Below are 12,835 nucleotides of genomic sequence, written 5' to 3' on the forward strand. Positions count from 1 at the left end.
GCTGACAAACAATGCAGCGTTTAAGAAGGACTTTTTTTTTTAAACAGTCTGCCTCAGTCTGCATTAAAAAGCGGCGACGCTACAATACCACACTTCCAGCCCACGTCCCGGTTTTATCTTCACGGAATATTCTCTCGCGCCCGGTTAAGTGTGTTATATAACGCTTTGTGGTGTTGAGTTTATTGTGTCATCATCTTCACAGGTGACTGAATCGCGGTGCTGAGAAATCTTCGAGGGTTTCGCGCCTGGCATTCCGACTAGAAGGTACAGTCTTCGCCGCCCCCCAAACACACACTTTACCTCGTTCCTTCTTTTTCTCATTTCAACGAGAATTTTCTTTCCACTTAAATACAATACCAGTCAATTGCCATGCGTAGCCCGTCACGTTAAATCGATGGGGTTTCGATGCCGGCCTTGGGCTGCTCCTTTTTCTCATGAGATAAACGAGATAGAGCTCCTTCCCTGTCAAAGTTCGGAGGAAGTTAAAAACTGGTGTAACGTATAATGTCTGTCAGCCAGTGCTGCTGGGATGACGGGCCATCTCTCTCTGACAAGGTGAGTGACGTTTTCCAAATTTTCAATTGGCAGCAGGGCTCCAGAGTCGCGGTTTGATTGACGACCGCTGGCACGGACTTTATATCCTTCCTCCACGCTATGGAGTGGTAACTTGCTTTGGGTTATTCCATACTTTATGAGCAAAGTCAGCTGCTTACATTAGTAGAAAGTGTGCTCTTATTATTGGTATGTGCTGAAGAGTGCTTGTGTTACACTATAAGCATCCACGACGCTATAGGCTTATTGGTGTTGGTCAATGAACCAATAGTAGGAGTGCAAAGGATCATAAAACTTAAGAATGGAATCTTTTGAAGTCCAATTGCCTGCTGTTGATGATCCATATCGGCCGATCGTTTTTGTTTTGTTTTGTTGGCTGATAAAAAAAGGGCTCCAGACTATTATTTTTTATAAATCATTTCAACCACTCTGAAGTTAGTGTATACCCTAAAAAAAAAATCCAATATTATATTCCAATACATACATATACAAATTAAACTATTCCGATGATTAGGAAGTACAAGTTTTTGTTTAATAATTGAAATGAGGCAGTTTTAATCATGTAAGCTTCTTATCAATTCTATATTGTTGTCAAAACATCTCCTTCAAACAACTGTACTGTTAGTAAAGTTGATCGCCAAAAACTACATTTTACAAGATTCCATTTGATTAATTTATGAAAGAATTAATATTCTATCTTCTAAGATTCTGGACTTCCAAGATTGGTTTTTTTTTAAACTGTTTTTTCTATAGATGTCTAGATTTCGCTAAGGATTGACTTTAATGCTCCACACTATAGGTCTGTCAGTGAATATTCTAAATTAAAATATATATTTGAAGGCTGCCATCTTTGGACATTTGCACTTTTTAAAGAACAAAGACACATGTTTTATGTTGGTATGTGTACTAGAAATGACACAGAATACAGTTAAAATCAAATAGGAACCTTTCAGACCATCGCCTGGTGACCACCCAGCTGCTCCCTTATCTAGTTGTTTGTATGTAATCAGGAGATATCAGTACAGATGAATGATTTTAACCATCGGTCAGTCGTTCCTCGTTCATGGCAAAAGCTCACGGTAGGGACACGGTGTCAGAAACATCTTCAGAAAATCAGTTTTATCGGGTTATTTGGTGCATAAATTACTTTTGGAACTGGCAAATTTCTTAGAAAAAGGGCAATTAATTTTTTCCCTGATTCCAACAAACAAAATCAAATACCCTTTGTGAATATTCTTGAATGATGTATGATGATATTCAGTACATGACTTTCAACTTATTGAACCTGAACTTAAAACTAGTCAAGTGAAGCAGTTTGGAATCAGTTTTTTGAAATATATATGTATTTTTTTGAAATAAAAACTATCTTTTTTGAAGCAGGGACTTCTATTTCAGGCTTTGTGGAGTAACAGAGAGCCAGAGCGAATGGTCGGAGACAGTGTGCCGCTTAAGTAATTCACTTATAAATTCCTGGTTGCTCAGCAGGTCTGAAAATAATCCTGAAAAGAAACGACAAAAAAAAAAACAGAAACAAAAATGCATTTCCCAGCATAGCCGTCCCGGTCTTCTCTTCCCCAACACGTGGCATGCTGACGTGTTGGCTTGCAGTACTGGAGCCGGCGATCTACAGGGGACACACGCTGGTGTTTTTTATCCTCTTTTTGCTTAACTCAACATTGTGAGTGTGTGTACAGACTGGACAGGGAGATAAAAGCCAGCCCGGCCCGCCTGCAGGACACACTGTCCAGGCCTCCCCGCCGCCTTGTGATCCGCACGCAGAGGAGGTAAACACGCGCTTTGTGCTATTTCTACAGATGCCTCTACCCATAAAACCCCACCACCTACTCCCCCCCCATCCCCCGAACTAACTCTCTTATAGAGGTGATGCCGAGGAGAAAAAAAGAAGAAAAGTCCTCCCTTTGCACAAACGCTCTGACTCTGAAAGTCAACCGTTCAAATCTTAAAAGGGTAACGCTCACGCACACACACACACACACACAGACGCTCGCTCGCTCACATAAATGCTCGGTGCAGTGAAATAACCGTTAGGGAGTTCATTCCAATTCTGCTGACAGCAGATAGGCCCTCGCCGTTCTCTTTCTCTATCACACAGTAATTACTTATAAGGCCACAGGGATTATTATGGTGTCCCCGACTCCCCTCTGTAATAGAGCCGGTGCTCCATAGAGTCCAGTTAACTAAGTACGCAGCCTCTATCACCCCCCAACCCCACCCCTCATTAAGCTGTCTCTCTCCCTCTCATTTTTCCCCTCCATGTAATATCCTTCATCCGTGAACTTAGCCCGCTCCTCTGCCCCGCCGTCCGCCATCTTTTCCTCTTCCTCGCGCTTCCCTCCTCCTTTGCTCTTCCCTCCGCTCGGAGCCTTCGGAGCGCCGCCACGCTGGATCAGCTCACTCTTAATTTCACTCCTGCATAGCAGTCGGTGAAAGGGAGCAGAACCACAATGCCCTGAATATACGAGTGAGGGGGGGGCAGCTGGTGTGCTTCAGGGACACAACACAGTACAGTGGGAACTGAATGTACATTGTCCTCATGTAACCGGGCATGTTCCTCGGTGCAGGCATGCATTCGGGTCCATGCATCGAGCGTTCCTTTTCTTCTCCGCTCTGCTAACGGGTGCTTTTTTTTCTTCTTCCTGTATCTATTTACGTCTTTGTCTCCATGGCTCCTGGTGCAGCAGCATGCAAAAAGCAAAAATGCAGCCACGTCGTCTGCATCCACACTCTCTCCCGATTTAAACTCACAGCGTTTGCGCAGCTGTGAAAAAACTGTGTGTATGTTGTTTTTTTACACAAGGGCGGTCAAAGTGTGACCTGGAGTCAGTGATCTCTAAGTGAGGACCATGAACAGTGATATTTAAGAAGAAAAAAGCATATGTACCCTATTTTATTCACACTGGTGACATTGTCTTGCTGAACAGAAAGTACAAGTATCATAAATGTTTGTTTGCCAGAGAGATTATTTTCTGCTATAATACAAAATCAAAAGGAGATGTTGTTTGCTGTTTTTTGCGGGGACGAACACGTTGCCAATTTCCAGAGTGTCTTTCAAAAATACACCAAACCTTGAGCACTCTATTCTTTCCACTTCAACTCGTCCGGCACACTTGGGTTGCCACGGTGACAAGTGTGCCCACTTTTGCAGCATCTGTCAGCCAAACACAGAGAGAACCGCATGCATGGACGGCGGCAGCCAAACGGAGCAAAGTGCTGTTTGCCTTTCTAAATGCAGATAAGAGAAACGCCAACTGCTCCACAACGGCCTCCGCCAACAATCAGCCACAACTTATTTAAGCTCGGCTCTCTCATTACAGCACCCGGACCCTGCGCTGCCAGATTTTTCCCGCTAATTCACTTTATCAGCACCGATACAGACGCGGGGAACAGCTGGGCCGGAGCATTTAGCCAATTCAATCTGGTGTCAAATATGTAAATGGAGGCATTCACGGCGAGCTGGCCGGCAGAGAAAAGCAGCTCCAATGACGGCCCGCGGGTTATTTTCCTGCAACGTTATCATGCCGCATTGTCCCCTCCTCACCGCGGAGTCTCCGTCTGCTGCCGGTGATTTATTGCAGATAGCCCGCGGTGTGTTTTACTGTGTGTGTGCATGGTGGAGATAAGATTTGCGGAGTGCGACGGCTCCGTTTGCTCCCAGGAGGCTGAGGGATGCCGGCTCCACATCTGGCCTGTTGATCCAGAGGTCAGCTCAGACTCTGAGGAGAGTCTTCTCGGATGGAGCGACTCCTTCGCGGGCTCCGCAAACCTTTTCCTGCTTTTGCCTTCTGTCCCGCTCCGTCGAGGCAGCACATTCTCCTCATCCAGTCTGGGCCATTAAGGTGCGTTCACACCAAAAGCAAAGCGATTTTTCGCGTCGCCCAAAACGCGCGAGTTTACTCGCTCGACCGCTCGCCGTGTTCTCGCCGTAAGCGTTGAGACGCTCCGCGAGGGGCGGGGCTTATCGCTGTGTCTCGTCTCCGTAAAGACCATTATCATCTCCTTCATTCACCAGAATAACTAACCACTAGTTCTGCTTTATACTTGTTGTGGACGTCCCACACACTAACGCCCTCGTGTTCGGGTTCATGACATCACCCGTAGGCTCACTCAGCTCGGTCACTTTAACCGATGAAGTTACTGTTACGTCTGAAAGAATTCCGCTTCCAGCGCTACAAGAGCGGAACACAAGAGCCGATTGGCCCGAGTTGCGAGATTTCGCCTCAAAGTTGAAATATTTCAACTCGGGGCGAAAATTGTGCCGCTGAAAACACATCGCGTCGCCCCAAACGCGCCGCCCGGAAAAATATCGCGTCTATCGCAGCCACACACGTCTGTACGTTGACTTTTCATGGGATTCGGTCGCGCGAAAAAATAGTTTCGCTTTTGGTTAGATCGGTCGGAGCTCGGCGGCCAGGTAACCCGGAGCTTCGGGCTAATCTGGCACAATGACTGCCGCTGTTGATTCAGTCGGCCGAGAGGAGCCGAGTCGTGGACCTGTCAGCCAGACGGGCCGGACGCGTTCACTCCGGAGTGTGCTGCACGCTCAAGTGGTAAAGAGGAGCGCTCCCGCCTCGAGGTATTACAGACAAGAGGCCGTGTAAGTGTCAGGTGTGAGGCCTCCTGCCCTGCACATCCCATCCTCCAGTCATCGACAAGCACTCCTCGACTGCTTCCATCTCTAGCGCTCGACTCTCTTTGCCCAAAGCATTTCGACTTACTTTCCAGACTTCAGGGAAACTGTGGAGGCAGTATTTGCATTTTCTTCAGATGAAGTTTAGACTCTTTCCTTTCAACACTTCAATGTCTGGCAGTGGGAGCTACCGTGGCTGAACAACCTTTCTTTCAGTTAATTCCAAAGAAGCCAGAAACATCAAACAGATCAGTTTCTGTGCTTAAGGATAGCCCAACCTAAGCCAAATCTTTGGAATAACACTTTAAGCGTAGAGCTTTGTTTGGACTTTCGGTTCAAATGCTGCAGCTGCAACCTTGATTTAGTTTCCATACAACTAAACTACATTTACTATTAAGTTTAGTGGGAAATGTATTTACATATAGACCCTAAAGCAGGGTATATAATATATATATTTTTTTTATATGAATAATATGTTGTTACGGATTACGCTCGTATATTTAAACATGTGTTTACTGTAAATTGAAACTAAATTAAACTACAATGGAACAAAATGACTTGGTTAAGTTGAACTATCAACATAGTTGGTTAAGTTCACCACCAGTGGCCTTCAGGTAACGTAGAAACACAAAGCCCTCTAAAGCCAGTGCTGGGTTTGTCCATTCTGGGCTACTGTAGAAACACGGCAGACTCCCTGAAGAGTTCCCTATGTAGATATGAAGCTAACACAAAAAAAATATTCTTATTTTCAGGTTTTTACCATAATAAAAAACATAGTTATGAATATGATCTCCTGTTTCTGCCAATAGAACCCCCTAAATCCTACACACTGGACCCTGTCGAACATGGCATGTTGGCTTTTGGTTCAACAGGACATGAACACCGGGCTCCTGGGTGAAAATCTTACTTTTAGGACGATGATAAGAAACGTATTTGTGAAATGACAATGGAGTTTTGTTGTATGAGACCAATTATTTTAGGAGACCACGCTGGCACCATTGCTGGCTTTATTAAGCTGCCCAAAGTGACGGCTTTATGTACTTCAAACACAAGCGTCTGTTCCTGTTTGTTCCTTTACGGCTTCATTTAGACGTGAACCAACATTTACAGAAGGAGGAAGATGATCCTGCAATATTTGACCTTGTGAAAGGGAGCAGAAAGAGAGGACAGACTGGTGGAAACTGAAAAGTAATTAAACGGGTGACCAGCTGGTCCCCCCAGAGGCTGCATTATTGATCGATTTTCAATTTTGAAGCCTTAACTCATGACCATTCATCACCAGCATTTCCTCAGTGATATTTACCAATACTAATGATACACGTCCTATCGGAAAGGTTACTGGTCAGGGTGACATTTACAACTTATAGACGTACATGTAACATGGCTTAACCTTAGTTGCTTCAGTAAACGGAGGAAACTAACAACATATTTATTCATATACAAATATATATATATATATATATATAATACAGCATAATATATAATATATAATACAGCATAATATATAATACAGCATGAAGTTCATTTAGTAAATGATGGTCCATTTGGAGTCAAATAGACCATAAGGCAGGGTATATAATATATATACAGATAGACCATAAGGCAGGGTATATAATATATATATATATACAAATAGACCATAAGGCAGGGTATATAATATATATGTATGTATATATGTTATATACCCTGCCTTATGGTCTATTTGTATATATATATATATTATATTATATACCCTGCCTTATGGTCTATTTGTATATATATATATATTATATATACCCTGCCTTATGGTCTATTTGACTCCAAATGGACCATCATTTACAAAATGAACTTCATGCTGCATTGAAAAAGACTTGAAACTAGAGTTCAAGAGAAAAGTGGAGTAATTTTCTCGCCGACTTATTTTTGCAACCGGAAGAGCCGGTACAGCAGAGAGAATGAACGTTTTAAGACACTTCTGCATTGGCTTTACTCAGCAGAGCCGGAGGTTGTCACCTGACTGAGCTTAACCAGATCCGACTCACTCTGTGCCAAGACATTAACAGTACTGCTGGTATCTGACTCAGGGAGGTGGAACTGCTGTGTCGGGAGATGAGGTCAGCATTATTAAAACTGTCTGATGAAGCTCAGGTACCTTCTTCAAACACACACACACATCCAGATAAGTGCACACACTCAACAGCTTTTGAAAACTTTGCCGGCGCACTGAGGTCAGCTCCATTTGAATACTGCAGACTAATTAAACACGAGTCAATAAATTATCCCTCGATGAACTACCTGCGACCACGGAGGGAGGGGGGTGGGGGGGGGGGAGTACAGGGTGGGTCAGTTTGTGAGCACACCGAAGCACGCCTCTAAATAATGGAAATAGGTCGCTGCTCTAAGAATAACTCTGAGCCTTTTCCCAAATCACAGCCCGACCTGAAAGGAGGATTAAAAGGGATTTGAGAGAAGAAGGGTTGTTTTTGAGACATTCCGCTGCAGGTTAAAAGGAGTGCTGTTATATTTACAGCATAGGACACGTGGTGGTCAGGGCAGTAGCCTGAAGGATGATGTACCTCTTCGTGACTTCGAACCTCAGTGTATCGTCGAACACCATGATGTCCATGAATACATTTTTGTTTGGCTTGGGTCTTCTGTCCAGGAATAAACTCTCCATCACACATGCCCCTCCCCTTCTCTCTGCCTCCCCCCCCCCCCCCCCCCCAACCTCGCTAATGCTCCACAGGGAGCTGGTCCTGCAGCACACTCTGCTGACGGGGACCCGTCTTGTTTCGTCACCCCTAAAAAACAAACACAAACTTTCTCGTGAACAAACATAATGTGCTCTGTGCCAGGTTGAGCTCATGAACCGGACCGACCAAAAACACACAGAAATGGACCCGGCTCTGGCATCAGACGCTCGGACCAACTCTTATCGCGCGAACAGAAGTGCAAACAGCAGCTTTTTTTCAAAACTATTTTGTGCTTTCTCTTTGTCAAATATGTTGCATCTAATTCGTCCACATTTAAACGTGAACTCTAGTGTTTTTGTCGTGCACTTTCATAAAGTTGGGGGCCACATAACGGACGGATTACAAAAACATCCTGTTTTTTTGCCTGGGCCCCTTGTTTTTCAACCTCCCCAACATGCAGGCTTTGTGTTATGTTTATTTGCTAACAGTTCTTTTTTATTACAATAACTTGTTCACTGGGGCCTCCTCACAGTCGGAGGTTATGGACATCGGACTGTGTTTACACTGTGGGCACATCACATTTCTTTCCGGTTTCCAGTGTGAAAGCGGCCTCTCCGTCTCGTCGCCGAGCTCAATCCTGTCAGATTTACGGTTTTTCATGCAAACTAGCTGTGCTTGGTTGCTGTGGTAACGACCTAGATGTGTGTATGTACGCTAACGAGTGGTGTGATTTTCCGACACAAAAAATACAAAAACAACGCGCTGCCATCTTGATGGAAATGTGTCCCTCTCGGTCCACTTCACACGGCGAGGGAGTCCTCCACATTAACAGTGAAGGGATGCACTCGTGTTCTGAGCTGCGATCATGGCCAATCAAACGCGCCCGAGCCACATCTCTTCATATTTCTCATTTCAGATCATCTGTCATTTCATTCATGCATCACAATCGGCTGATTGCTCATCAGCCGATGGGCGACCGCCTGTCCGTGCAGTTATTACCTGACACTTCTCACTTTTACTCAGACCGTGCACGGCTCCCTTCTTTTGGCCGTGCGCCGTGGCGTTGTGTTTTCGGGAAGTGCGTCCGTCTGGTCCGTTCTCGTGAAGGTCTCGGGAACTCTGAGATGGAATCTCCTCACAATTTGCGAAGACATCTACTTAGACTCAAGGATGAACTTGTTGGATTTTAGAGGTCAAAGGTCACTCTGATCTAAAAAATTATAAACATATTTCTAAATAGGATATAATGATGAAGCGATGTCATTTTGGACAGACATGGATGTAAACTGTGACTTGACTGGTCGGTAAAATCATCCATTCCAGTATCATATGTATAATAGGGATGGGTAACGTTAGGATTTGATTGTTTATTGTTCTTATCGATTCTGCGTGTCAGCTCGGTTCCTTATCGATACTCCTTCTTTTTGATTATTTTGAGAAATATAAAGACAATTAATTAAGAGAATATACATTGCTTTGTTATTCTTGTATGTAACCAAATAGTTTTTCTTGAGCAGCAATACAAAAAGTAAAACAATCTTTAGAATGCATGCAGCTGAACGATCAACTCGGTGATTATCTTACATTCATGAGCCAGTTCGTATGATCGAACTCCGTATGACATCACTAACGTTACCTGCAGAGGACGCACGGCTGCTCCACAAACAGTAGAGAACTGAGCATGTGTGCAGGCCGATGTTCTGCTTGTTGGTCACATGTTCAATTCAGTTTATTTGTATAGCCCAATTTCACAAATTACAAATTTGTCTCGGAGTGCTTTACAATCTGTACACATAGACATCCCTGTCCCAGAACCTCACATCGATCAGGAAAAACTCCCAAATAACCCTTCAGGGGGAAAAAGGGAAGAAACCTTCAGGAGAGCAACAGAGGAGGATCCCTCTCCAGGATGGACAGGTGCAATAGATGTAATGTGTACAGAAGGACAGATTTAGAGTTAAAATACATTCAATGAATGTAATGTTGTGGTAAACTGCTCTGTTTCCTCCCTCACTACTGAGTTTTATCAAGTGTGACACAACCAAAGTTATCAGCATTTACTGAAGCCTCACTTTGGATCTGTGTCTTCTCTCTGCCATGATGTCGGTCTCACGCCATCCTGAACCGAGCACGACTCCGCCCCTTTCTGTCTCTTTGCACGAGGGGCGGAGTCATGCTCTACTTTGGCTTTTACTAGTTCAGAACTGGGTTTAGGGGGGCGTCCCTATGCAGTAGTACTCCCCAACACCCGTGAACTGACTGTTGTGTAAAATCCCAGAAACTCTAAATTAGTTCTGATCAGTGTTAGCTGGTGGAATTCTTTGGGGAGGGCCATCCAATCAATTTCAGCAAACATCCCAGTAGGATTCAATACAAAAAAAGTATCAAACATGTATTTCTACTTTTGTAGTTAAATATTGAACATGTATTTATATTAGGATGCCCCTATGAACCATGTGAGGGTTAAAGTGCGCCTATTTTTATCGACCTCCTCGTGTTTCTTCGCCTCCTCCTGTGTCGTCGTCCAGCTCGTAGTGACGTTCACTTTGCCCAATATGGCTGCTTCATGTTTTATTAATTCTTCCGACAAGTGCTTCATGTCCTTTACTCCCGTAACTGTCCATGCTGGATCTGTCCCTGAGACTTTTGTATAATTTATAAATGTAATTAATTAATTATAATATTCATTGTATTCTCTTCTTGTGGCTCAAGGTGGGTGGGGCCAGGCCCGTGGCCCTCTGTTGGCCAGCCGCCACTGGTTCTGATTGGGACTGAAATAAAAAAACGTTTTAACCAATTAACACATTTTAACTAATAAATAAAACTAAATAAAACTTAAATATTAACTGACAAAAATGTATTTGAAGAAAAAAAAGTGTGTTCAAATCTGAAAATGACATGAGTATTTTGTGATTAATGCGAGTCTCTCCTGAGGAAGAGGAGCGCCGGGTTTCTTCCCTTCAGGTCGGATTAATAAGGGATTAATTCACAGCTGGATCCAGCTTCCTCAAATATTCCAATTTGTCCGATGAAACGTTATTACCGACTGGATTTGTGCCGAGGCTTCAGGTCGGCTTTTGCAATCTCGCCCTTTGCATATAGATTCGCTGAAGTCCCTGAGCACAGCAACCGACTCCCCCCCACTGCAACCTGTTAAGCCACAAACAACGCCTGTTGCCAATCAAACTCGAAGGGAAGGCTGATAAGAGGCCGATCAATGATAATGGCACGCAATTAACGCGCACTTCATTAGTCTTCGTTTAACGAGTGAGGCTTTTCTTCGGCTTTACATTTAGGGGCGCGCGGGAGGCCGCCGCACCACCTAATTAAAACTTGCGAGTCGGAGGCACATTGATTGGAAAATGATTTCAGATGATGCCCACTGTTGGAACTCAAGCTGCTCAAGCAGTTAATTAAAAAATTAAATAAATACAAATATAAAAAACATAATGGGTAACAGATTGCAATTAATGCACCCTGTGAGCCTGCCTTGTTTGTGTCAGAGAGCGGACGGGAAAAAAACCGCTCGGCATTTGTTTTTCATCCTTTTTCATGAGCCTGTTAACAGCTAAACCAAGCGATAAGCAATCATGTGGACAAGAATTTGAAAAAAGAGAAGAAATAAGAAAAGCAGCGCCTCTTAACTGTTGCTATGACAACCTACACTGAAACGTGGAGGGATGGGGGGGGGGATTTTATTTTGAAGGGCAGTCCTTCTCTTTTTATATTCACCCTCCATCTTTTATTCCTCCGTCTGTGAGGCGATCAAAGGTGTGACAGGTAGATAAAGCGTGGCGGCAAAAGCAGCGGGAGACGGACAGAGGGGGGGGGGAGAGAGAGAAAAGGGGGCGGGGCGTGTGTGGTGGGGGGGCATGTGTTGAAAGAGATGTGAAGCCTCGAAGGATAAACTGCTGAGAGGCGGTTAAATCAAAGCTCGGTCATTTAACAGCGCTTATGTTTTCACTTAATCCCCCTCCCCGTGAGCTCCTCAACACAAAGCGTTAAAAAGGTGAATTAGTCAGAATTGGGTTTGCAGTGCATTGTGGGTTTATTCCGGACGCTTCCTCCCACACCAGTGACAGAATTCCTTCGCCCCCCCCCCCCTCCACCCGCATTTGCTTGCTGGATAAGCGTACGTAGGCGGGAGAAGTGGGTTACGTGCAGGAAACGGAAAGCTCCTGAGGGATAACACAGGGGGAAGAATAAAGAAAACAACAACAGCCCGACAAGGAAGGAAACTTAAAAGAGGGGAGATGGCGCGCCCGCTCGGTTCCGCTGGACCGCAGCTGCTACTCATCTGAGCGGAGCGTGGAGGAGGAGGAGGAGGAGGAGGAGGAGGAGGAGGAGGATGTTTTGATTCCCAGTCAGCGATGTAGTGGTAAAGGGGAAGGTGGGTCGAGTGAAGCGTAAAAGTCTTTCATGCATCACGCTGGACACGAATTTTCACACGGCAATTAGCCGTATCCTTTCAATTAGAGGACCTGGTAGTAGCTCCGAGGCGAGATTATCCTAGATGAGCAGCGTGTCTGCCTGAAGGGTAACCTCCGTACTTTTTAACCCGGACACTATTTTCTCACGTATTTTGTGCCAAAGTGACTTACGGGGGACAATGATATTGGTTTAGTATTGAGCTGCAATGTAATCGCTCAGGGCAACCGCTCACCCTCAATGAACATCCACTAAAAGTGATTGTGTTTGCCCCCCCCCCCCCCGACAGGATCCGACTCTCGTTCTAAGTAAGAAGTTAGAACCCTCCAGGGAAAAACCTTGTTCTTTACCTCTCGCTTGATTCAAAGTGTTCGTCATTGTGTCCGACCGAGCCGCGCTCGAGGGGAAGTCTCGTTCTGAAATCGCACGACAGGACTTGTTTTACCAGGATACGCCGTAGGAAACGAGCGCGAGGGCCGGAGTGACAGGAGCGTCGGAGAACGGAAAGCGTGGATTAGTGTTGTGTCAAAGATTT

At 44.7% G+C, this 12,835-nt stretch overlaps 1 protein-coding gene across 2 annotated transcripts in view; it reads left to right on the top strand.

The window, feature by feature from the left end:
• Positions 1-200: 200 nt before the first annotated feature.
• klhdc8a (kelch domain containing 8A) overlaps positions 201-12,835 on the top strand; it is a 28,422-nt gene continuing 15,787 nt past the window's right edge. Inside the window, exon 1 of one of the 2 annotated variants that reach the window (XM_056437584.1) lies at positions 201-264. The gene's annotated coding sequence lies outside the window, so the exon portion shown is untranslated. The remainder of the gene's footprint in view (positions 265-12,835) is intronic. The other variant, XM_056437585.1, reaches the window with a different exon arrangement.

Source organism: Pseudoliparis swirei, chromosome 18 (genome assembly GCF_029220125.1).
Source record: "Pseudoliparis swirei isolate HS2019 ecotype Mariana Trench chromosome 18, NWPU_hadal_v1, whole genome shotgun sequence".
Classification (NCBI taxonomy): Eukaryota; Metazoa; Chordata; class Actinopteri; order Perciformes; family Liparidae; genus Pseudoliparis; species Pseudoliparis swirei.